At 41.8% G+C, this 27,278-nt stretch overlaps 1 protein-coding gene across 4 annotated transcripts in view; it reads right to left on the bottom strand.

The window, feature by feature from the left end:
- The window catches only part of nelfcd (negative elongation factor complex member C/D), a 159,327-nt gene that overhangs the window by 126,889 nt on the left and 5,160 nt on the right, over nt 1-27,278 (bottom strand). The gene's annotated exons all lie outside the window — the stretch shown is intronic.

Raw genomic sequence — 27,278 nt, 5'->3', positions numbered from 1 at the left:
CTGTCAACACAATAGAGCTAGGAGGCTATTTTAATTCATTATAAAATGAACAATTCAAGTTGGTAGATTGAGAATTTCAAATTTCAGAGCTTGAGAAGAAAAAACCACCCACCCACCACTATTGTGCTCTAATAGGGGATTCTCAGTGGTTCACTGGCACTGGACAGTGCTAGGGTCCTGGGTTTGATCCTGAGCTTGGGTTATTTCTTCTGTGTTTCACATGCTCATTTGGGTTTCCTTTGGGTTCTCCAGTTTTCTCACACTGTCCAGAAACATACACCTGTATGTTTCTGGACAGTAGGTGGACTGGCTCTGCTAAATTCATGTCAACCTATTCTAATCTCATGGTATATTGTTTGACATACCCAGGGTTTCCACTCCAAGTCAAATGTCAAGTTCCCCAACTTTCACTGGCTAAAAAGCTGAATTTCCATGGCCTATAATGAACAGAAAAAAAGGCCACCTTTACGCTGAGCAGACAAAAAACAGCCACAGTATTTTAAACCCATCAAATTGCAGGCGTTATTTACTAATAATTTTTTAAATACTATTTTACTAATATTTAGGGCAGCACGGTGGTGTAGTGGTTACCACTGTCGCCTCACAGCAAGAAGGTTATGGGTTGGAGCCCAGCAGCCAGCGGGAGGCCTTTCTGTGTGGAGTTTGCATGGGTTCCCTCCGGGTGCACCAGTTTCCCCCACAGTTCAAAGACACATGGTTACATGAGCAAAGCACCTAACCCCCAACTGCTCCCCAGGCACTGTAGCATAGCTGCCCACTTCTCTGGGTACATGTGTGCGCATGCATGTGTTCACTGCTTCAGATGGGTTAAATGCAGAGGATGAATTTCACTGTGCTGGAGTGTACATGTGACAAAGGCTTTTTCTTATTCTACTAATTCAGATATTTCCAGTTTTGACTGATTAAACCAAGTGAAATACTGCATGGAAAATAATGCCAATTTCACAAAATGGCAACTAAAATTTAAACATACTACAAATAAAATTCCTTGATATTCCGGTTGGAGTTTACATCCCCCCTCAGGCATGTGTTAATGAGGTGTTACAACACCTGGCTGACCAGATAAACAATGTGGAGAAAAACCACCAGGACTCTTTGCTCATTGTTTTGGGGGACTTTAACAGAGCAAACCTCAGCCATGAACTGCCAAAATATAAACAACACATTAAGTGTCCCACCAGGGACTCTAACACTCTGGACCACTGTTACACTCACTACGTTTACATGCACATCCAAATCGAGCTACTGTCAGTAATCGAGCAAAGGGTCCCAGCAGGGGTGCCAGAGAAATCCAATCCTACAGGCACAGTGTTTAAATCGAGCTATTGTTATGAGGTGCATTGTGCACCCGAGCCACAGGTGGCGCTACACGCTCCGTGTTGGTACACTTCCGGTTGTCGTCATGAAGAGCTATTCAAGAGTATAAACAAAGTGACTACAGGCGGAAATTAGCATGTACTGCTATAACCTGGTACAGACATCTGTCCTTACCACAAGGATAATGTTTAATTTGTACACTGCCCCTTTTAAAAATAAAATAAACTCTAAACTCTAAGAAGAGTGTTTGTAGTTTGTATGTACGAACAGAAGTGTTCCTAATAAAGTGGGCGGCTAAGGTGAAGTGTCATGCCGACCGAGGCTGTTTTTTTTTTTTTTTTTCAACCGAGGCTGTTGTGTTTCCCGCTTGTGGTCTCGTCACTTGTCACTTCCGGAAGGGGCAGTGCTGAAGTAAGTAGCTGGACTGCGTGGCTCGATAGGGTATACATGCACTAAGTAGCTCGGCAAAAATCGCATAATCTAGGTCGTGTAGCTCGATTGCGAGAAATCAAGTTCGATTCAATTTCAGCCTAGCTAAGGTGTTTACATGCCATTTAGAGCTTCGATTTCAGACGAGCTACGGCAGAAATTCGATTTTCTCTATGTGTATGTAAACGCACTGACTGTTTTAAAGGACTCATACCACTCTGTCCCCCATGCAGCCTTGGGACTATCTAATCACTGTATGGTCCATCTTATCTCATCCTACAGGCAGAAGCTGAAATCTGCTAAGACTGTAGTTAAGACGGTGAGGAGATGGTCTGATGAGGCCAAAGTGGAACTACAAGCCTGCTTTGACTGCACTGATTGGAGTGTTTTTGAGGCTGTAGCTTCAGACCTGCATGAACTGACTGATACTGTGACATCTTACATCAGTTTTTGTGAGGATGTGTGTGTGCCCACCAAGACCTTCTGCACATACAATAACAACAAACCCTGGTTCACCACAAAACTCAGACAGCTTCGCCAGGCCAAGGAGGAGGCCTACAGAAGTGGGGACAGAGTCCTGTACAAACAGGCCAGAAACACACTCACTACGTTTACATGCACATAGAGAGAATCGAATTTCTGCCGTTGCTCGACTGAAATCGAAGTTCAAAATGCCATGTATACACCTTAATTCGGCTGAAATTGAACCGAACTTGATTTCTCGGAATCGAGCTACACGACCTAGTTTATGCGATTTCTGCCGAGCTACTTTGTGCATGTATACCCTATCGAACTAGCTGTCGAGCTACTTCCGGAAGTGACGAGTGACGAGACCACAAGCGGGAAACACAACAGCCTCGGTCGGCATGACAACAGTAGTAGCGAGCAGCAGAAGAGGTCAGGAGGAACAAACGGAGAAGAGAAAATGGCAATGTAGAGATCTCTGAAGTGTGGGTGGAGCACAGAGGACGGCAGGACAAAGCTTCTCGTACTAATAGGCTTTTTATTGTCAGACTTTTCAGTTTAACAGCCTACTTTTATTCTTGAGAGAAAAACACACACACACACGCAGGCACGCGCGCGCTGTGTTCTAGTCCCGGGATGAGCTGTCCCCTCTGCCTCCTTAAATAGGGCGCGGTTACTGGGAAGCCACACAAACACAGGTTAATTACCGTCAGGTGTAGTTATTCTGCCACTCACCTTCCCTGGCTCCGCCCTCCTGTCACAGACCGGCGCTTGACCACGCCCCCACTGCTACAGGCAAGCAGAAACGTGCACTTCTGGAGCAATGAGGAGAAAGAGTTCATGCTCATTCAGCTTAAGGAGTTGAATATAATAAAATTCATGGACGGGAGAAAAACGCGCAATGGAGAACACAGAACTGATAACTTTGTTTACACTCTTGAATAGCTCTTCTTCATGACGACAACCGGAAGTGTACCAACACGATGGGGCATGTTGCGCCACCTGTGGCTCGGGTGCACAATGCACCTCACACAATAGCCCGATTTCAGTTGTGTGCATGTAGGATTGGATTTCTCTGGCACCCTGCTGGGACCTTCAGCTTGATTACCGACAGCAGCTCGATTTGGATGTGCATGTAAACGTAGTCACTGACAAAAGAGGTGAAATCAGCTAAGAGGAGCTATGCTGAAAGGATCAAAAACAGCCTTTCAGCCAATGATCCAGCATCAGTGTGGACAGGCCTGAAGAATATCACTAACTACAGGAGACCATCCCCCGACACTACAATGAACCACATTCAACTGACGAGTTGAATGTGTTCTACTCCAGATTCGACAAATTCACACCTCTCCCCCCCTCAGATATTAAAGACCCATTTACATCCCCTGCTATTCTGCCTCCTCTCGCCTCTGACCCCACACCAGCACTCAAGATCTGTGAAGAGGATGTTTGTCAGCTTTTTCGCAGACAGATGACCAGGAAGGCACCTGGCCCAGATGGTGTGTCACCCTCCTGTCTGAAGGTCTGTGTTGATCAGCTGGCTCCCATCTTCACCCAGATCTTCAATAGATCCCTGGAGCTGTGTGAAGTCCCCTCATGCTTCAAACGCTCCACAATAATCCCGGTTCCCAAGAAAACCATCACAGGACTGAATGGCTACAGGCCTGTAGCGCTCACATCTGTAGTCATGAAGCCCTTTGAGAGACTGGTGTTGTCACACCTGAAGGACATCACAGACCCCTGCTGCACCCCCTGCAGTTTGCCTACCGGCCAAACAGGTCAGCGGATGATGCAATCAATATGGGACTGCACTACATCCTGCAACACCTTGACTCTGCAGGGACGTACGCCAGGATTCTGTTCGTGGACTTCAGTTCGGCATTCAACACCATTGTTCCAAACATCCTCCACACCAAGCTCACCCAGCTCACTGTGCCCTCCTCCACCTGTCAGTGGATTACAAACTTCCTGACTGACAGGAAGCAGCAGGTGAGGATGGGGAACATCATATCCAGCACTCGGACTATCAGCACTGGCGCCCCCCAAGGGTGTGTGCTCTCCCCACTGCTCTTCTCCCTTTATACCAACAACTGCACCTCAAGAGACCCGTCTGTTAAACTCCTGAAATTTGCAGACAATACAACGGTCATCGGCCTCATCCGGGACAGTGACGAGTCTGCATACAGACGGGAGGTTGAACGGCTGGTCTGGTGGTGCCATCAGAACAATCTGTAGCTGAACACACTCAAAATTGTGGAGATGACTGTGGACTTTAGGAGGAGCCCCCACTCTGCTGCCCATCACCAACAACACTGTGACTGCCGTTGAAAGCTTCAGGTTTCTGGGTTCCACAATCTCTCAGGACTTGATGTGGGAGACAAACACAGTCACTATCATCAAAAAGGCTCAGCAGAGGTTGTACTTTCTGTGCCAGCTCAGGAAACTCAACCTGCCTAAGGAGCTGCTAACACAATTCTAGTCTGCCATCATTCAGTCTTTTCTTTGCTCTTCCATCACTGTTTGGTTTGGATCGGTCACCAAACAGGAGAAGAGACTGCAATGGACAATAAGGTCTGCAGAGAAAATTATTGGTGTCAACCTGCCCTCCATCCAAGACCTATACCTGTCCAGAGTCAGGAAACGGGCAGGTAACATCTCTGCGGACCCATCACACCCTGGTCACAATCTGTTTAATCTTCTCCCCTCAGGGAGGCGATATAGATCACTGTATGCAAAAACAACCAGACACAAGAACAGTTTCTTCCCTCAGGCTGTCTCTGTGATGAACGGCTAAAATCCAGATTCATATATCAGTAATATCACTTGTAAAATATCTGAACACTTATACCGTCATTCTGTGCACACTGTATACTTTATATTTAACTATTCAATACTTTACTTACCTGGATTACTTTGCATTATGCACCTATTTTTGTTGTTTGCTTGTTTGGTGTATACGGTTTATTATCTGTTTTGTACTATGAGAGCTAAGTGAACCGGAGTCAAATTCCTCGTGTGTGTCCACATACCTGGCAATAAAAGTGTTTCTGATTCTGATTCTATGTCTTGGGCCCCAACATATGATCTTTCACTGAGTAAAAAGCTGAATTTCCACAATGTATAATGAAGAGAAAAAAAAAGGCCGCCTTTACGCTGAACAGACAAAAACCAGCCACAGTATTTTAAACCCATCAAATTGTGAGCTTTATTTATTAAAGGTCGTCTAAAGACATGACTTTCCATGTCTGGAAAAGACTTTAAAATTCCATGTTATTCCAGAAATTACATGACCCACAGGAACCCTGCACACCTAACCCCAGTCTTATCGATAGAACATATTGGAGGATTTGTCTCAGCCCCCCACCCCCACACACTTTTACTTGAGCATAACCAAATAACCCAAGCTCAAGATTGCACCCAGGACCGTGGGACCATGTGTGCCAATTAAACCTACTGCATGATTGTGCAACCCCTATTAGAGCATTTTTTTTTTTAAAGTGCTTTATTATTTTTAAACAAAATCACATCTTGATATCAGTATTACAACACTGAATAATGGTTAATACTTTATACACAAGTTAATGATTACTTTACCTGAATTTTTAAATTTTGATGTTTAATATAGCATATAATGCATCAAAGTAGCTTGCTGGTTATGCTGTTATGGCTTGTAATTACCTATTAAATTTGTCATTACCAATGTAATCAATTTAAACATCATCTTTTGGTATGATGGTCTAATTTTATATATATATAAAATTTGTGCCTTGCAAAAGTATTCATCCCTTTTGGTGTTTGTCCTGTTTTGTTGCATTACAAGCTGGAATTAAAATGGATTTTTGGGGGGTTACCACCATTTGATTTACACAACATACCTATAACTTTAAAAGGTGCACATTTGTTTTTTTAATTGTGACACAAACAATAAGATGAAAAAACAGAAGTCTGGAGTGTGCATAAGTATTCGCCCCCTTTCGTATCTCGTTATCTCTAGCCGCTTTATCCTTCTACAGGGTCGCAGGCAAGCTGGAGCCTATCCCAGCTGACTACGGGCGAAAGGCGGGGTACACCCTGGACAAGTCGCCAGGTCATCACAGGGCTGACACATAGACACAGACAACCATTCACACTCACATTCACACCTACGGTCAATTTAGAGTCACCAGTTAACCTAACCTGCATGTCTTTGGACTGTGGGGGAAACCGGAGCACCCGGAGGAAACCCACGCGGACACGGGGAGAACATGCAAACTCCACACAGAAAGGCCCTCGCCGGCCATGGGGCTCGAACCCAGGACCTTCTTGCTGTGAGGCGACAGCGCTAACCACTACACCACCGTGCCGCCCCCCTTTCGTATGAAACCCCTAAATAAGAGCTGGTCCAACCAATTCACTTCATAAGTCACATAATTAGTTGATTAAGAGCCAACTGTGTGCAATCAAAGTGTCACATGATTTGTCACATTATGTCTGTATAAATCAACCTGTTCTGGAAGGACCCTGACTCTGCTACACGATTAAGCAAACATGAGAACCAAGAAGCACTCCAAACAGGTCAGAGACAAAGTTGTGGAGAAGTATACAGTGGTGCTTGAAAGTTTGTGAACCCTTTAGAATTTTCTATATTTTTGCATAAGGCCACACCAATTTAATTAGTTGGTTCTCGGATTTTTTTCAGGAAAAAAGCAAGCGGGCGAAAAAAAAAATTTAAAAATGCTCTGATGGTAAAATTAGCGGTGGAAATAGACCAAACAATACAGGCAAACCAGTAAACAGAATTTCAACACACCTGTCAAAGATTTTACGCTTCTGTTCGCTGAATATCCTAACAATCACAAACACAGGCTTTCCAGGACTCCCCTCCACAGGCATGTTTCTTCCACAAGTCGTTATCGAAAGTGAAAGGGGCGATTTGATTGGTTTTCGACATCACGTGACCTCACGTCACATGACCTTTTCTGTTGGCGGGAGTTTGATTTCGATTTTCTTTTTTTTCATTTTGCATTTTCTTCAAGCGGCGATTCTGAGAACCAACTAATTGAATTGGTGTGGCCTTAATATGGACCTAAAACATCAGATTTTCACACAAGTCCTAAAAGTAGATAAAGAGAACCCAGAAAAACAAATGAGACAAAAATAATATACTTGGTCATTTATTTATTGAGGAAAATGATCCAATATTACATATCTATGAGTGGCAAAAGTATGTGAACCTCTAGGATGAGCAGTTAATTTGAAGGTGAAAATAGAGTGAGGTGTTTTCAGTCAATGGGTTGACAAATCAGGTGTGAGTGGGCACCCGGTTTTATTTAAAGAACAGAGAGCTATCAAAGTCTGATCTTCACAACACGTTTTGGAAGTCCATCATGTTTTTTGAGGACCTCAGAAAAAGCGTTGTTGATGCCCATCAGGTTGGAAAAGGTTACAAAACCATCTCTAAAGAGTTTGGACTCCACCAATCCACAGTCAGACAGATTGTGTACAAGGGGAGGAAATTCAAGACCATTGTTACCCTCCCCAGGAGTGGTCGACCAACAAAGATCACTCCGAGAGATCATGCGTGTCATAGTCGGCGAGGTCACAAAGGACCCTAGGGTAACTTCTAAGCAATTGAAGGCCTCTCTCACATTGGCTAATGTTAATGTTCATAAGTCCACCATCACTGAACAACAATGGTGTGCATGGCAGGGTTGCAAGGAGAAAGCCACTGCTCTCCAAAAAGAACATTGCTGCTCATCTGCAGTTTGCTAAAGATCATGTGGACAAGCCAGAAGGCTATTGGAAAAAGGTTTTGTGGACAGATGAGACCAAAAGAGAAAACTTTTTGGTTGAAATGAGAAGCGTGATGTTTGGAGAAAGGAAAAACACTGCATTCCAGCATAAGAACCTTACCCCATCTGAGAAACATGGTGGTGGTAGTACCATGGTTTGAGTCTGTTTTGCTGCATCTGGGCCAGGACAGCTTGCCATCATGGCTTGCCATCATTGATGGAACAATGAATTCTGAACTACACTAGCAAATTCTAAAGGAAAATGTCAGGACATCTGTCCATGAACTGAATCTCAAGAGAAGGTGGGTCATGCAGCAAGCCAACGGTCGTACACAAGTTGTTCTAACAAAGAATGGTTAAAGAAGAATAAAGTTAATCTTTTGGAATGGCCAAGTCAACGTCCTGACCTTAATCCAATCGAAATGTTGTGGAAGGACCTGAAGCGAGCAGTTCATGTGAGGAAACCCACCAACATCCCAGAGATGAAGCTGTTCTGTATGGAGGAATGGGCTAAAATTCCTCCAAGCGGGTGTGCAGGACTGATCAACAGTTACCGCAAATGTTTAGTTGCAGTTATTGCTGCACAAGGGGGTCACACCAGATACTGAAAGCCAAGGTTCACATACTTTTGCCACTCACAGATATGTAATACTGGATTATTTTCCTCAAGAAATAAATGACCAAGTATATTTGTCTCATTTGTTTAACTGGGTTCTCTTTATCTACTTTTAGGACTTGTGTGAAAATCTGATGTTTTCTGTCATATTTATGCAAAATTCTAAAGGGTTCACAAACTTTCAAGCACCACTGTGTGTAGTTATATCTGTGTGTGTGTGTATGTGTGTGTGTATATATACACACACACACGTATGTATACAGTGGTGCTTGAAAGTTTGTGAACCCTTTAAAATTTTCTATATTTCTGCATAAATAAGACCTAAAACATCATCAGATTTTCACACAAGTCCTAAAAGTAGATAAAGAGAACCCAGTTAAACAAATGAGACAAAAATATTTTACTTGGTCATTTATTTATTGAGGAAAATGATCCAATATTACATATCTGTGAATGGCAAAAGTATGTGAACCTTTGCTTTCAGTATCTGGTGTGACCCCCTTGTACAGCAATAACTGCAACTAAACGTTTGCGGTAACTGTTGATCAGTCCTGCACACCAACTTGGAGGAATTTTAGCCCATTCCTCCATACAGAACACCTTCAACTCTGGGATGTTGGTGGGTTTCCTCACATGAACTGCTCGCTTCAGGTCCTTCCATGACATTTCGATTGGATTAAGGTCAGGACGTTGACTTGGCCATTCCAAAACATTAACTTTATTCTTCTTTCACCGTTCTTTGGTAGAATGACTTGTGTGCTTAGGGTCATTGTCTTGCTGCATGACCCACCTTCTCTTGAGATTCAGTTCATGGACAGATGTCCTGACATTTTCCTTTAGAATTTGCTGGTATAATTCAGAATTCATTGTTCCATCAATGATGGCAAGCCGTCCTGGCCCAGATGCAGCAAAACAGGCCCAAACCATGATACTACCACCACCATGTTTCACAGATGGGATAAGGTTCTTATGCTGCAATGCAGTGTTTTCCTTTCTCCAAACATAACGCTTCTCATTTAAACCAAAAAGTTCTATTTCGGTCTCATCCATCCACAAAACATTTTTCCAATAGCCTTCTGGCTTGTTCACGTGATCTTTAGCAAACTGCAGACGAGCAGCAATGTTCTTTTTGGAGAGCAGTGGTTTCCTCCTTGCAACCCTGCCATGCACACCATTGTTGTTCAGTGTTCTCCTAATGGTGGACTCATGAACATTAACACTAGCCAATGTGAGAGAGGCCTTCAGTTGCTTAGAAGTTACCCTGGGGTCCTTTGTGACCTCGCCGACTATTACACGCCTTGCTCTTGGAGTGATCTTTGTTGGTCGACCACTCCTGGGGAGGGCAACAATGGTCTTGAATTTCCTCCATTTGTACACAATCTGTCTAACTGTGTATTGGTGGAGTCCAAACTCTTTAGAGATGGTTTTGTAACCTTTTCCAGCCTGATGAGCATCAACAACGCTTTTTCTGAGGTCCTCAGAAATCTCCTTTGTTTGTGCCATGATACACTTCCACAAACATGTGTTGTGAAGATCAGACTTTGATAGATCTCTGTTCTTTAAATAAAACAAGGTGCCCACTCACACCTGATTGTCATCCCATTGATTGAAAACACCTGACTCTAATTTCACCTTCAAATTAACTGCTAATCCTAGAGGTTCACATACTTTTGCCACTCACAGATATGTAATATTGGATCATTTTCCTCAATAAATAAATGACCAAGTATAATATTTTTGTCTCCTTTGTTAAACTGGGTTCTCTTTATCTACTTTTAGGACTTGTGTGAAAATCTGATGATGTTTTAGGTCATATTTATACAGAAATATAGAAAATTCTAAAGGGTTCACAAACTTTCAAGCACCACTGTATGTGTGTGTGAGAGAGAGAGACATACAGTCAAGCCAGAAAGTCTGTACATCCCTTTCACCTTCTCCACATTTTATTACATTACAGACTTATTCTACAATAGATTAAGCTCATTTTTTTTCACAAAATTCTACACAAAATAGCCCATAATGACAAAGTGAAAGCAGGTTTTCAGAAAATATGCAATTTTATTTCACTGACAAAAAAGGTTATTATACATATCTGTACACACCCTTAGCCTAATACTTGGCTGATGCACCTTTGGCAGCAATTACAGTTTCAAGGCATCTGAGCTTGGCACACTTGTTTCTGGACATTTTTGCCCATTCCTCTTGACATATCCTTCCAAGCTCTGTCAGGTTGGATGGGGAGCGTCAGTACACAGCCATTTTCAGCTCCTTCCACAGATGTTCAATTGGATTCAGGTCTGGGCTCTGGATGGGCCACTCAAGGACATTCACAGACTTTCTCCGAAGCCAGTCCTTTGTTCGCTTGGCTGTGTGCTTCGGGTCATTGTCATGTTGGAAGGTAATCGGAGAAGACGGGCCTTGGCCTTCGCCCCAGTCTAAGGTCCAGAGAGCTCTGGAGCAGGTTTTCTTCAAGGATCTGTGTACTTAGCTGCATTCATCTTTCCCTTCATCAGGACTAGTCGCCCCGTTCCAGCTGCTGAAAAAAAATATCCCCACATCATGATGCTGCCACCGCCATGTAGGGATGGCATTAGCCAGGTGATGAGCAGTGCCTGGTTTCCTCCAAACGTGAAGCTTGGTATTCAGGCCAAAAAGTTCAATTTTGGTTTCATCAGACCAGAGAATCTTGTTTCTCATGGTTTGAGAGTCCTCTAGGTGTGTCTTGGCAAACTCCAAGCGAGCTGCCTTTTACTAAGGAGTGGCTTCCGTCTGGCCACTCTAACAAAGGCCTGATTTCTGGAGTGCTGCCTGGAAGGTTGATCTTTTGAGAGGTTCTCCCATCTCCACAAAGATATGCTGCCGCTCTGTTAGAATGACCCTCAGGTTCCTGCTCACCTCCCTGGCCAAGGCCTGTCTTCCCCGATTGCTCAGTTTGGCCGGGCAGCCGGCCAGGTCTAGGAAGATTCTTGGTGGTTTCAAATTTCTTCCATTTACGAATGATGGTGGCCACTGTGCTCTTTGGGACCTGTAAAGCTGCAGCAATTTTTCTGTACCCTTCTCCAGATCTATGCCTTGGCACAATCCTGTTTCTGAGGTCTGCAGATAATCCCTTTGACCCCATGGCTTGGAGTTTGCTCTGGCATGCACTGTCAACTGTGGGACCTTATATAGGCAGGTCTTGGCAATCCCCAGGTCATGTCCACTCAATTGAATTTACCACAGGTGGACTCCAGTTAAGTTATAAAAACATCTCAAGCAGCATCAGTGGAAACAAAATGCACCTCAGCTCACTTTTGGGTGTCATTTCAAACGGTGTGCACACTTGTGTACATATGACATTTTGATTTTTAATAAATTAGCACAAATGTCTAAAAACCTGCTTTCATTTTGTCATTATGGGCTATTTTGTGTAGAATTTTGTGAAAAAAGTGAACTCAATCTACTGTAGAATAAGTGTAATATAATAAAACATGAACAGGATAAAGCGGCTAGAGATACTGTAATGAGATGAGATAATAAAACATGCAGAAGGTGAAAGGGGTGGGCAGACTTTCCAGCTTGACTGTATATCATATATATATATATATATATATATATATCTGTCTCAGAAACTGGATACTGTGGGGGTACCCCACTAAATATACTCAGTCAATAAACTATATGGTTTTGAATAGTGATGTTGGTTTTAATTTGAAATAAAATGATGAAAAATAATACAGATAAAACTAAATCTTTGATGTGAATACTCTATTCAGAATTTGGCAAAAATTCTGCAAATTTGTGGAAAAATGGCAGCTTGATCTGGAACATGATAAATGGTTGACTACATCGCATTCCCTTAAAAAGGTCGTAGTCCACTGAAAAGTCTACAGTTATCACTAATTGTATTTTAAGTTGTAACTTTATACACCTAAAGATTGGTGTGCTCACAGAATAATCATAACCATAATAAAACATCATGCAAAATATTTGATCACCGTTGTAACTCCATTTTCCGCATACCCAAAACCAATGTGATCATGTGTTTTGATCTAACGGAAAGCCTCAGGGTCAAGGTCACTACCTCACCAAAAATAGTAACTTAAAATCACTACGCCATATAAAATTTTAGTTATAAATCTGCAATTTTGTTTTTAAAAACGAAAGCTGAAAGTTAGGTGTAGAATATGTTTCTTGCAGAATATGTTACAATGGTACAGTGGTGCTTGAAAGTTTGTGAACCTTTTAGAATTTTCTATATTTCTGCATAAATAGGACCTAAAACATAATCAGATTTTCACACAAGTCCTAAAAGTAGATAAAGAGAACCCAGTTAAACAAATGAGACAAAAATATTATACTTGGTCATTTATTTCTTGAGGAAAATGATCCAGTATTACATATCTGTGAGTGGCAAAAGTATGTGAACCTTGGCTTTCAGTATCTGGTGTGACCCCCTTGTGCAGCAATAACTGCAACTAAACATTTGCGGTAACTGTTGATCAGTCCTGCACACCGGCTTGGAGGAATTTTAGCCCATTCCTCCGTACAGAACAGCTTCAACTCTGGGATGTTGGTGGGTTTCTTCACATGAACTGCTTGCTTCAGGTCCTTCCACAACATTTCAATTGGATTAAGGTCAGGACGTTGACTTGGCCATTCCAAAACATTAACTTTATTCTTCTTTAACCATTCTTTGGTAGAACAACTTGTGTGCTTAGGGTCGTTGTCTTGCTGCATGACCCACCTTCTCTTAAGATTCAGTTCATGGACAGATGTCCTGACATTTTTCTTTAGAATTCGCTGGTATAATTCAGAATTCATTGTTCCATCAATGATGGCAAGCCGTCCTGGCCCAGATGCAGCAAAACAGGCCCAAACCATGATACTACCACCACCATGTTTCACAGATGGGATAAGGTTCTTATGCTGGAATGCAGTGTTTTCTTTTCTCCAAACATAATGCTTCTCATTTAAACCAAAAAGTTCTATTTTGGTCTCATCTGTCCACAAAACATTTTTCCAATAGCCTTCTGGCTTGTCCACATGATCTTTAGTAAACTGCAGACGAGCAGCAATGTTCTTTTTGGAGCAGTGGTTTTCTCCTTGCAACCCTGCCATGCACACCATTGTTGTTCAGTGTTCTCCTAATGGTGGACTCATGAACATTAACATTAGCCAATGTGAGAGAAGCCTTCAGTTGCTTAGAAGTTACCCTGGGGTCCTTTGTGACATCACTGACTATTATACGCCTTGCTCTTGGAGTGATCTTTGTTGGTCGACCACTCCTGGGGAGGGTAACAATGGTCTTGAATTTCCTCCATTCATACCCAGTCTGTCTGACTGTGGATTGGTGGAGTCCAAACTCTTTAGAGATGGTTTTGTAACCTTTTCCAGCCTGATGAGCATCAACAACGCTTTTTCTGAGGTCCTCAGAAATCTCCTTTGTTCATGCCATGACACACTTCCACAAACATGTGCTGTGAAGATCAGACTTTGATAGATCCCTGTTCTTTAAATAAAACAGGGTGCCCACTCACACCTGATTGTCATCCCACTGATTGAAAACACCTGACTCTAATTTCACCTTCAAATTAACTGCTAATCCTAGAGGTTCACATACTTTTGCCACTCACATATGTAATATTGGATCATTTTCTTCAATAAATAAATGACCAAGTATAATATTCTTGTCTCATTTGTTTAACTGGGTTCTCTTTATCTACTTTTAGGACTTGTGTGAAAATCTGATGATGTTTTAGGTCATATTTGTGCAGAAATATAGAAAATTCTAAAGGGTTCACAAACTTTCAAGCACCACTGTAGCTGGTCTTGTATGAATTTCTGAGCTATAAAATGAGTTGTGGTCTATTTTTTTACCATAGTGTGTTGTGTGTGGGGAAGGACACACATTAACAATTTGCATGTGTAGAATGGAATTTTCCACTCCAACAGTTAGAAGTTGATCGTGCTTCCATTTGTGGTCTTTATGTTACACAAGTGATCTGTTCGGACGTTATCAGTGAAAAGGTGAGTTTTTACAGTTTTATTTTGTTTTAGTCTTGCAGTATAAGGCAATAGAATGTTTCTTTTTCATCTTACTTTCATATTTCATAGTGTTTGCATATTTTTGGCCAATATTTTGCAACCACGGTCAATTTAGATCAAACTTTTGATAGAATCTACGGCCAGTCATTTTGCCCCGTCCCCGCTCTGTCCGGTGCGGTAGTGATGTCCCGTTGCTCACGCGCCGCAGCAGAGACCCGTGCGCCCTTCAGCTGGTACAGTCGCTGTTCTTTTACCACTGCCGTTTTTCTCATCTTTCCGGTGTGTTGTTGATTTTTCCATTGTGTCTGATTTCTCCATATCAAATACCCAAAATGTATCATATTATTCATATTTAAGTGAATAATCAATTCAGTCGTCATCATAACTTGGCATTTTTAACCCAAGCAATCAAAAAGAGGAAATTTATTCAATATTTTCACTCATCTGTGAAGGAGGGGCTTTAATTCTTCATGATGTAGTTACTTTATATGTAAATCAATTTTACAAAAGCATTTGAATTGTAATCAAAAAAAATTTCCACAGTGGAGGCCAGATAAAGCAAGATGCTATCTTTATTCTTATTAAACATGACAAAAGAAACATTGAGTGTTAGGTAAATGCAAAAAAAATAGTAAATGTATTTTGACCCAAATGAGAGACCAGTTTCTGAGACGGACCAATTATATTTTTTTAATTTTATATAATATAAAATTTTATGGGCGGCACGGTGGTGTAGTGGTTAGCGCTGTCGCCTCACAGCAAGAAGGTCCTGGGTTCGAGCCCCGGGGCCGGCGAGGGGCTTTCTGTGCGGAGTTTGCATGTTCTCCCCGTGTCCGCGTGGGTTTCCTCCGGGTGCTCCGGTTTCCCCCACAGTCCAAAGACATGCAGGTCAGGTTAACTGGTGACTCTAAATTGACCGTAGATGTGAGTGTGAATGGTTGTCTGTGTCTATGTGTCAGCCCTGTGATGACCTGGTGACTTGTCCAGGGTGTACCCCGCCTTTCGCCCATAGTCAGCTGGGATAGGCTCCAGCTTGCCTGCGACCCTGTAGAAGGATAAAGCGGCTACAGATAATGAGATGAGATGATAAAATTTTATACACACAGGGTGTTTCAAAAAATTTGATATCATTTCACAATCTAATTTCATTAGATATTTCACTGTGTTCAAGTGTATTCTAACACACAAAACGCTTTTTCTTTTCCAGCGAATGGCATTTCTATACCTAAAAAGATAAAAACAAACCCTTAAACATCAATTTTGACATCAATTCTTGTTCAGTTGACCTCAAATTTTAATAGTATGTGTGGAAACAGGTCAAAATTGTGCGTTTTTGTTTTTATCTTTTTAGGTATAGAAATGCCATTCGCTGGAAAAGAAAAGACGTTTTGTGTGTTCGAGTACACTCAAACACAGTTGAACAAGACTGTGCAGAGTGCCTTTATGAGAGAATTCTCTGAAAATGCACCAACTGCAATACAGATTTGGACATGGCACAAAAAGTTCAAAGAGGAAGGCTGTCTGTGTCTCAGGTGGCATGCATATTGAAGATTTGTGAACTCGTTCATGGAATCCACATACCTTTTGAATGTCTCATTCAAATTTTGAGGAATAAAATCTTATATTGCTCAATATTAAGCCTGTTCAGTTTCATTTGCCTAGACTATGTAGTTTCTGGGATATTTACATCTCAAATATCATCAAATTTTTTGAAACACCCTGTCTATGGCACATATGCCGCTTTTCCACTACAAACGCGGCTGAGCCGTGCCGTGCCGAGTCGAGCTGAGTCGGGCTGAGCGGGGCTGTTGGAGTTGCATTTCGACTACAACCGCGCTGAACCGTGCTGGCTGGAAGTGGGTGGACACATTGGGTGGAGTTAGCGAAAGTGGGTGGACGTCAGGTGATGTCGTTAAGCAGCGCAAACAGTGACATCAGTGACAGTGGCGGAACAAGTCAGAGCCGGGCCAGGGGCGGGGCAAATGACCGGGCCCTTTATTAAAGCTTATCATAACATCATTTTAGGCTACAAAATGTCCGCAGCTGTGGTGTTTACCAATTTCAACACTACCGGGTGCAACTATATTATTTAGTACATCAAGTCCTTCAAACGAACATGTAACTCAGAAACAAAAAACATTAGGATACTGTATACATGGCTCATAATAAAACATCAATAGCCTATACTGCGCACATTATTTGAAGGGCATACGAATGAGCGCTCAGAGGTTGCAACGGTGACAGGAAGAGTCAGAAATAAAAGGAGGGCGGTGCAAACCTCACTGAATGCACTGTGTTTACCAATTTCAACACTATGGGGTGCAACTATGTTATTTTGTACATTAAGTCCTTCAAACGAACATGTAACTCAGAAACAAAAAAACATTAGGCGACATACTGTACATGGCTCATAATAAAACATCAATAGCCTACTGCGCGCATTATTTGAAGGGCATACGACGAGCCTTGCGCTCCGCGAACTCGTCCACGATGCTCTGTATGTCACTGATTCAGTGATCTTTTAAGCGGTAGTCTCACGACCCGGAGAGTAAACAATAAACATGGAGGACATGGAGTCGTTAGTGTTGCTGGTCTTGGTGCTGTGGCTTGTTGTCACCGACAACGCGGACAGATACTGGCAAGAGCGTATAGATGAGGCGAGGCGCATAAGGCTTCAGAAATTCTCGTAATTCGTAATTATTCTCCTTCCGGGTTTGCGGTGTTTACAGATCCCAGCGCGCTCGCGGGGCGTGTGGGCATGTGAGGACACTCCTCCTCACCAATCAGTGCACAGGGGAGTGTCTGCTCACGCCCCCAACCTCACTCGGCACGGTTTGGCTCGCTTCAGCCCTACTCCAAAACGGTGCGAGTTTTAGGGGCTAAGCAGGGCTGAAACAAGCTGAGTCGTGCTGGTTTTTGGTAGTCGAAACGCGAGCCGTGTCGGGCTGAAGCGAGCTGAAGTGAGCTGAAAAAGGGTAGTGGAAAAGGGCCAATAGAGTACCTGATTGAACTGATCTGACTGGGTTTTATCATCTACCAATTTGAAATGTCCCTTTTATAGTGCATCAAAGTAGCTTGCTGGTTTAATTATACTGACAGACCTTGAATTGCAATTAATTAAATTGTAAAGTAAAACTAATTAATTTCTATTTTAAGCAGAGAGTAAGTTACTGTGAACTGATCTGAGTGGGTTTGAGATTTGAAATGTCCATTTTACTTCAGCAGTAAGCTTTTGGTGTCAGTGAGTGAGCGATTTTAGTTTATGCCATGTCCGCACTGGAGGCAAAAATATTTTTTAGCAGATATTACAATTAATTTATAAACAGTTAAAACAAATATTACATAAAATATTTTGATAAAACAAATGAAAAAAATGAGCCAAATGAGCCGCTTTAAAAACACGTGATGGAAACTAACACTTTTGGCTGGTGGCACCTTCTTAAAACACTTTTGGTTGGTGGCACATCATCCAAGGTATTTTGTGAGTAAAAAAGTTCTCTTGTGGCATTTAGCCCAGGGCCAGACTTCCTCTGTGAAATGAACCATGTACACTTTTTAAGAACTAATAATAATAATAATAATAATAATAATAATAATAATAATAATAATAATTTTTTCAATACATTTTTATTTGGCTTAATGTTTTATAGTGTCTCATACTCTATTTACTTTTTTTTTTTTTTAAATGGGCAAAATCGAAAGATAAAACATTTAGTCCATACACAAATTGCTGGATGTTTTGTTACTCATTTACTTAAAATTATCATTTTGTAGAAAGCTAAAAAGGGACTGGCTCACCCTACCCAGAAGCCTTTTTTTTTTTAAATAATGCGACTATTACTCTGATGGCTCTTTGGACAGCAAAACCTTCACAAAAAGAGTGATCCCTTTAAAACCCATCTCAAACTTGTTCTGCCTCTCCCGGTCATACATAGAAGCTTTGAACAAAATATGCCTCATCTTTTCTTTCCTTCAAGACTGGTTCTGGCCAATTACAACAGAATAGTCATACGAAAATGTAATGGATTATTCGAAAGAATGTAAAATGTAGATACTTTGGCAATATCTTTAATTTCACGTTTCAACTTAAGATCCATGGCCAAGGATGTCCCTGAATTATGTACTGTTTTTGGAATATCGTTACATTGAAAATGGTGCCTCATTACTTGGCGCAGAGGATTCTGGGAAGGGAAAGCCAGCCCCTTTAAGTTGCTTAGGTGTTCGAACTCACAGATACTCACTTTCTGCTTTTTAAGTGTTTAAAAGCCACACCTCTAAAATTTACGTGCAGCTAGATTAATCGTGGTTTCAGGAAAAAGATGCTGGCTTAACCAGAGATACTCCAACCTATTGTTCATGCCAAATATGGCAAGAGCGTCAAAGTGACTGGAAGACTGCCAGCATCTCTCGGCAGCGAGATGGTTGGCAGTACGTCTTAGGTGGCGAGGGCATAAGAATAAAGTTAAAGTTCTTTATGGTAATGAGCTATGATGTGGTTCAGCGGCAACCAGACGGAATTTAGAAACGTGTTTGCATACAGGGATATTTAAAATACACTTCACAAAGCATGGACTAAGGTGTCAGAAACTGTAGTGTTCAAGTGAATCGCTGAAATGCAGTGTTTCCCATACCATTATATTGGGGGGCACCCCCCACCCCACACACAAAGGTATGAAAAAAAAAACAGGAGTACAGGTACTAGGACCATGCAGAAAGAACGCCTGCTGAAAAACAGGACAGGATGCAGGCACTAGGACCAGGCAGAACCCTCAATCGCTCAAGCTGCAGGTTTCCCAGCTGCTTTGCTCTCCTCTCACGTGCTCAGAAATGATTCAAACAATAGTTAGCAATGTCAGAACCCCCCAAGCAGCAAAAGATGGAGGACACATGACATTAAAAAAAAAAAAAAAATCAAGATTTCTTTTGCAGGACAGAATTGAGTACAGCAGACAGACCTCAGGTAGGGGTATCTGGAAAAACTTAAGCCCTTTCGAGAATTTGTTCCTGTACTTTGTATAGGATAGATTAGGGATAAAATTAGTTCATGTTTAAAGTCTTTAAATTTCTGTAAAGCTGCTTTACGACAATGTCTATTGTTAAAAGCACTATAAAAATAAACTTGACTTGAATTTGCCCCCCTCACCACTACCTTTGAAGTCAAAATTCTGCCCCTGCCTGAAGAAAACATTACCAGCTCTCCTGCTGAAACTGCATCCCCTCAGCACAGGGCTCACCACAGGAACAGTGGCTTTGATCCAACTTGGATAAAAGAGTTCTATTGTGAAACTTGTTCGAAAATAACTGAAGACTTCAGTAGGACTCCTTTAACTGTTCACTCAGATCCAAATGCTCTGTAATATGAGCCTTGGGGAGGGGTTCTGCAGGTGACCATCCTTATCCAGCACCCTCCAAGCCAGTAAACTCAGATGAAACACTGAAATGCATATTTTGTGAAAATAAGAGGGAATTGTATGCTAGCACTATAGCATGCAAAAGTGTTATTTACTTACATGTGACTTGAATGATGCTGTTGAACAGGAAGTATTACTTTACAAGTGGTGTCTGTTGGCTATGTTAAGATAACCAAAATTTACATGACTGTTTTCTAGGATTCTTCAGAGCGCATTATTCTGATCAGTTGCCGCCAAAATGCATAATAGCTCATTACCATAAAGTTGCCTGGACTTCAACTTTATTCTGATGCCGCCAACGGTCTAGCCGCTGAGAGATCCTAGCTAACTTATGGCCCTTTTCCACTACCCTTTTTCAGCTCACTTCAGCCCGCTTCAGCTCACTTCAGCCCGACACGGCTCGCGTTTCGACTACCTTAGAGCAGCATGACTCAGCTCGCTTCAGCCCTGCTTAGCACCCAAAACTCGCACGGTTTTGGAGTGGAGCTGAAGCGAGCCAAACCGAGCCGAGTGGGGCTAGGGGCGTGAGCAGACACTCCCCTGTGCACTGATTGGTGAGGAGGAGTGTCCTCACACGCCCACACACGCCCCGCGAGCACGCTGGGATCTGTAAACACCGTAAACCCGGAAGAATAAGTACGAATTACGAGAATTTCTGAAGCCTTATGCGCCTCGCCTCATCTATACGCTCTTGCCAGTATCTGTTGCCGTTGTCGGTGACAACAAGCCACAGCACCAAGACCAGCAAAACTAACGACTCCATGTCATCCATGTTTATTGTTTACTCTCCGGGTCATGAGACTACCGCTTAAAAGATCACTGATGTCACTGTTTGCGCCGCCTAACGACATCACGTGACGTCCACCCACTTTCGCTAACTCCACCCAACGTGTCCACCCACTTCCAGCCAGCACGGTTCAGCGCGGTTGTAGTCGAAATGCAACTCCAACAGCCCCACTCAGCTCGACTCAGCCCAACTCAGCACGGCACGGCTCAGCCCAACTCAGCCGCGTTGGTAGTGGAAAAGTGGCCAGGGCTCGAAATTAACTTTTTTTCTTTGTGTCCCCCAGTGGTCCCGAATTCTGTGTTGTATTGTCCCGAATGGAAGCAATAGTGTCCCCATTTTTTTCCTCTCTGAAATAACCAGTGGTTAATATTATCATATGAAGTCTCATCTCATCTCATTATCTCTAGCCGCTTTATCCTGCCCTACAGGGTCGCAGGCAAGCTGGAGCCCATCCCAGCTGACCACGGGCGAAAGGCGGGGTACACCCTGGACAAGTCGCCAGGTCATCACAGGGCTGACACATAGACACAGACAACCATTCACACTCACATTCACACCTACGGTCAATTTAGAGTCACCAGTTAACCTAACCTGCATGTCTTTGGACTGTGGGGGAAACCGGAGCACCCGGAGGAAACCCACGCGGACACGGGGAGAACATGCAAACTCCACACAGAAAGGCCCTCGCCGGCCCCGGGGCTCGAACCCAGGACCTTCTTGCTGTGAGGCGACAGCGCTAACCACTACACCACCGTGCCGCCCATCATATGAAGTTACTATTATATTTGTAACTATGCGATTTTGAACCCCTTATATCATTTTTACAATAAGTCACAAGACACAAGCGACACATGTCCTATACATCATCTACTTCAAAATTACAGTTATTGCATTTTCAGTTTATTAAACTTTGGCGATCTCACTGTATGAATAGATACCCGTTTATTTAAAGGGGCCAACTAGCTCATTCAGAAAATGTTTCAACTCCCTACATCTGCAGTACACTTTAGTTGAAAATAAGACCCCTTTTATGTTCATTTCATCTACTTATACCTTGAATATCTGTTGGTACTTATAAGGCCAACTTATAATTTTCACCATTACCGTTATCCATTTTTATGAACTTTCCGTTATCCATTTTTATGAACTTTCCGTTATCCATTTTTATGAACTTTCCGTTATCCATTTTTATGAACTTTCCGTTATCCATTTTATGAACTTTCGCTGCCGAAGCGTGGGTGCAAATGTTAGCAACATCAACATAGTGCCAGGTCCGAGCCTAGTTGTGCTGCTGACTGACTAAACTTTCTGAACTAGAAAGACACCAAGAAAACTCACTTATTCTGTTGAACGGTATCTTCCGTCAATATCATCCACATCATTCCTGTTGTATTTTATAACGTGTCTAACAGTGTTAGACACGTTATATAGCGTTGCCTGCAGACCAGGCGATGACACTTTGGATCCTGAAGGTCCCGGAGACGTTATGTCTGGGCTTTCAGTTTCTTCCCCGCGGTCGGTCCGCTTCAACCACTTCAGCATTTTTGTTCTGGCAAGAGTCGGCGCAGCGTGTGCGGTAGCAATTCCATTCCAAGTCCATATAATGCGGACTCCGGCCGAAGATTCTAGAACAGAATGCGCTGCTCTGTAGCCTACGGATGCAGGTGCATCGAAAGTGTAGCTACTATGTATTTTTCGCTGTTAACGTTTTAAAATTAAAATTGACAAATTAGGTGAATGTCTACGTATGTGTTACGGCTTTGTAAATAATATTAATGTAGAACTTTTTTCTAGATCTGTTTTTTTTCCATTGTCCCGGGATTGTCCCAGATATGATAATTTTGTGTCCCGATGACATTTTTTATGGTCCTCGGGACACCGTTAGTTTCGAGCGCTGAAAGTGGCATTAGAAAATGAATGACTTCCAGTCGTCTTGACGCTCTTGCTGCATTTTGGGTACAAGTAGGGAGGGGAGATTTCAGTCTTCGCACTTTTCCCACTGTCAAAAAAGTAACAGCTAACTATATAATTACGCACTGTAATAGTTGGGGTATTAAAAGGTACCGAGACAGCATTTAAACATGATCGATATGGATAGTACAAGCCCAAATTATAATAATGCACACACAAAAGCACAGCCAATTAAATAAAAACATTTGACAAGTGCAGCCACCTGATTATCCATCATAAACTTAAAAGTCTAAAAGTATGTGAAGTTTTGTTGCACGGGGCAACCAATATGGCATCCAGGACCTGACGTAAATTCATAGAAAGCCAGCTACCTAAAGCTAAGCGTAGCCGATGTAAACATACTTGTTAGCCTGGATTTAGTCAGATGGGGGGAGGGGGGTATCTTCAAGTCAGTATGGACAGTGGAGAAACCAGATATTTGCATGAACCTCAGACTACCTGCATCTGGGAAATGATTAACAGCAAATCATCAGATGATTCCAAGAATGGAATCTGCTGTGCTTTGCAAGTGCAAAGTCGGAAAGGCAGGGAAAAGGATTCGGCAGCTATCTGGTGCTGCTGTGGAAAGTGTACCAAGCAGAAAACTGAAATTGAAGGTGTTTGTTGTAAAGAGCACAAACTTTTACGCAATACAGTACAGGCATAATCATTGAATTGTTTCATGGATAAACCCGGTTTGGAAATGCATGTCGCGCACAAGCCTGCATTGGCAATGGACTATATACAGACCACGATAGCCTATGTGTAGCATGGTAGCCTGATGCAAAAAGAGAGCACCAGTTGGAGAACACACATATTGGTAAGCAGCCCATTTTATGTATAGAAACTCAGTGTGTACGCACATATTTATGTATTTGTGTGTCTGAGAGAGAGAGAGAGAGAGAGTCTGGACTAGCTATAGAGCCTATTGATTGTGTGCGTATAGGTATAGACATGCAATGTGCCACAATAGTTTATATGGTCTAATTATAGGCTAGGGACAGCTCGAAGCCAAGTGTGAATTTATAGCAGAGCACGGTGCACCAGACAATGAAATTTGTATCTTTATTTACATAAGATATATGGGTTTTTATTCCAATGCTTATTTTTAATTTGCTTTTGAAAAAGTAACATGGGCTCAGTTACTAACACTTTTTACACTCCTCTGGCGCGCCACTTCTAGGATATGCTTTGAACGTCTATACTATCTTTGAAGGTCTATACTAACTAATCGGCTTGCGTGGCCTGAATCCCTCTTCTGTGGACAGTTTGGCATCAGGTTTGAGTCTAACATGACCTGCCTAGCCCAAGAGCTCAGCCTGTAGATTCCCTTCAAAGCTATCGGGCTCAAAATGGTTCTCGCACACAGAATTTCTACCACAGGAGACTGTTTTAAAGTGTGACCTGTTCCCAAGTTATATAGCCACTGTTAAGCAAGTCGTTTACATGGCTTGGTTATCAGCAATGGAACACGAAAAAAATTCTCCCTCATCACGTTTATTTTTGTAACCATTGGCTTTGCATGCCGCTATTTTTCAACAATGTTTTGTACATCCGGGTACACTGCGGTGTCAGGAGCAGTGAGCCAATCAAGATACAGGAAACCCATCAACAATTCTACGTCATGCTACCGCTTAAAAAATGACAATATGGCTTCGCCCTCGAGTAAGCAGGAATACAAAACCATTTTAAAGCACTGCTTTTTTTTTTAACCATGTTTATCAGGCTACATGTTTGCACATATGTGGCAGCTAAATGACAGCATGAAGGTCTGCCGTAAATGGATTCCTTCTGTTACTTGTCTCACAGAACGATAATTTTAGGTGGGGTCATAATTTGCTAGAGCGGCGGCTACAATTATCGACAGTCCATAATTAGACACCTTTTCAGATTTAGCAATAAAAAAAATATTTTTTACAAAGGCGAGTTTCAGTTACAACAGTTATTATTGGTTAATTAATCAACTGGAAGACCTCCCCTCGCCCTTTGATCTTGTCGTACGATGACACAGCTCGTTACCCAAGATGGATTTTTTTTTTAGCACGATCAGCAATTTGAGAAAAACCTGGACATCGTCATCACAGGTAAGCATGGTGGAAGGATCATGGACATGTTTTTACTTATCAAATTCACCAATATTTCATGATATCCTTGCCGAAACCTACTTTGTTTCTTACGCTTTCATTTGACAGTTGCCATTTTGTATCTAAACACGCGTTTGAGAAGTCATGTGAGGTGTCTAATAGATCACTTTCACCGGTGTCCACCATTATCGACACCCTGTGGAATTAAGTGATATTTAAAGCTGTTATGTATCGTTCTTTGTGTAACATTTGAAGTTGTAGTACTTTAAAAAAAAAAAAAAAAAAGTGCTGTGATTTATAATAACTTTTTCTGATTCATAACAGAATGGAATGCTATTACAGTATTTGGAATCCTACTGCAATAAATGGAATTAGACCAGAATTAAATTCCTAGCATATAAAAAACATATATATGCTTGAAATTCTGATTTTTCTATTCCATTCAGGGTTTTCAGTTTGTTGTAAATATCTACCACATATTACAATATCAGTGGACATTTTATATTTTTAGATGCAAAAATATAAAAAAAAGTTTTGTTTCAAGGAATGACATGCAACCTTTGACCTGTATTTTCATGTGGTTAATGTCAGCTGCCTGGTGACCTTTATTGGTAAACTACAAAACTAGAAATTAATACAAACAACAAATGAACAAAATGTGATCGACAAAAATACTTAAAGTGGGTAGAAAGTGGAACAAAAAGATTTAACAACACAGGTTAAACATTACAATTACTTGCTCATTTACATATGCACCTACATTGATATTTATATAAAAAGATGTTTTGTACTGTCAATGTAAAACATACTTTAGACAAAAACTGTTTCAACTTAATACCACATACCGATTTTATTTTTTAAATAATCAATCATCTGGCTGTCGATAACTGTGGACAAAGGTCAAGGGTGCGGGAAGTGGGGTGCTGAGGGCGCTGATAGATCCGCGCTCTGAGACAAGCGCAAGCACCCCCCCAAGGGAAAAAAAGGGACCCCTCGAAAATATCGGCATAGTTCGAACACTGGTTGTACCAACGTTTTTTTTTTATTGCAGAGCATAACACGTCTTGTCACAGCCACTGCAAAGTGGGGCTGGAGCCGCCGATGGGAAAACGAAACCTAAGCCGAGAACCGTGGCTCTTCGGGGGAGGGCAGAGGACTCTGGCTGTGCGGGGCGTGGCATTACAGTCTAGCTGCTATCGTTTTTCTAAGCAAAGTCTCTGTTCCAAGTTCCTGGCAGTTTCAAAAGCTTATGAAAAACCTACACCATGTCACAGAGCGTTAATCTCGCGATAAAAAAATTATCGCCGTTAAAATTGAGTCAAGTTAACGCGTTAATAACGCGACATTTTTGACAGCACTTATATATATATATATATATATATATATATATATATATATATATATATATATATACACACACACACACGTGTATATATATATTATATATACACACACACACACACAAATAAAATATAATACACACACACACACACACGTGTGTGTGTGTATATATATACAGTGGTGCTTGAAAGTTTGTGAACCCTTTAGAATTTTCTATATTTCTGCATAAATATGACCTAAAACATCATCAGATTTTCACACAAGTCCTAAAAGTAAATAAAGAGAACCCAGTTAAACAAATGAGACAAAAATATTATACTTGGTCATTTATTTATTCAGGAAAATGATCCAATATTAAATATCTGTGAGTGGCAAAAGTATGTGAACCTCTAGGATTAGCAGTTAATTTGAAGGTGTAATTAGAGTCAGGTGTTTTCAATCAATGGGATGACAATCAGGTGTGAGCGGGCACCCTGTTTTATTTAAAGAACAGGGCTCTATCAAAGTCTGATCTTCACAACACATGTTTGTGGAAATGTAGCATGGCAAAGGAACAAAGGAGATTTCTAAGTACCTCAGAAAAAGCGTTGTTGATGCTCATCAGGCTGGAAAAGGTTACAAAACCATCGCTAAAGAGTTTGGACTCCACCAATCCACAATCAGACAGATTGTGTACAAATGGAGGAAATTCAAGACCATTGTTACCCTCCCCAGGAGTGGTCGACCAACAAAGATCACTCCAAGAGCAAGGCATGCAATAGTCGGCGAGGTCACAAAGGACCCCAGGGTAACTTCTAAGCAACTGAAGGCCTCTCTCACATTGTCTAATGTTAATGTTCATGAGTCCACCATCAGGAGAACACTGAACAACAATGGTGTGCATGGCAGGGTTGCAAGGAGAAAGCCACTGCTCTCCAAAAAGAACATTGCTGCTCATCTGCAGTTTGCTGAAGATCACATGGACAAACCAGAAGGCTATTGGAAAAATGTTTTGTGGATGGATGAGACCAAAATAGAACTTTTTGGTTTAAATGAGAAGCGTTAAGTTTGGAGAAAGGA

The sequence above is a fragment of the Neoarius graeffei genome, chromosome 4 (assembly GCF_027579695.1).
Source record: "Neoarius graeffei isolate fNeoGra1 chromosome 4, fNeoGra1.pri, whole genome shotgun sequence".
Classification (NCBI taxonomy): Eukaryota; Metazoa; Chordata; class Actinopteri; order Siluriformes; family Ariidae; genus Neoarius; species Neoarius graeffei.
Note: the sequence above shows the minus strand (reverse complement) of the source record. Positions and strands in the feature narration are given on the sequence as shown.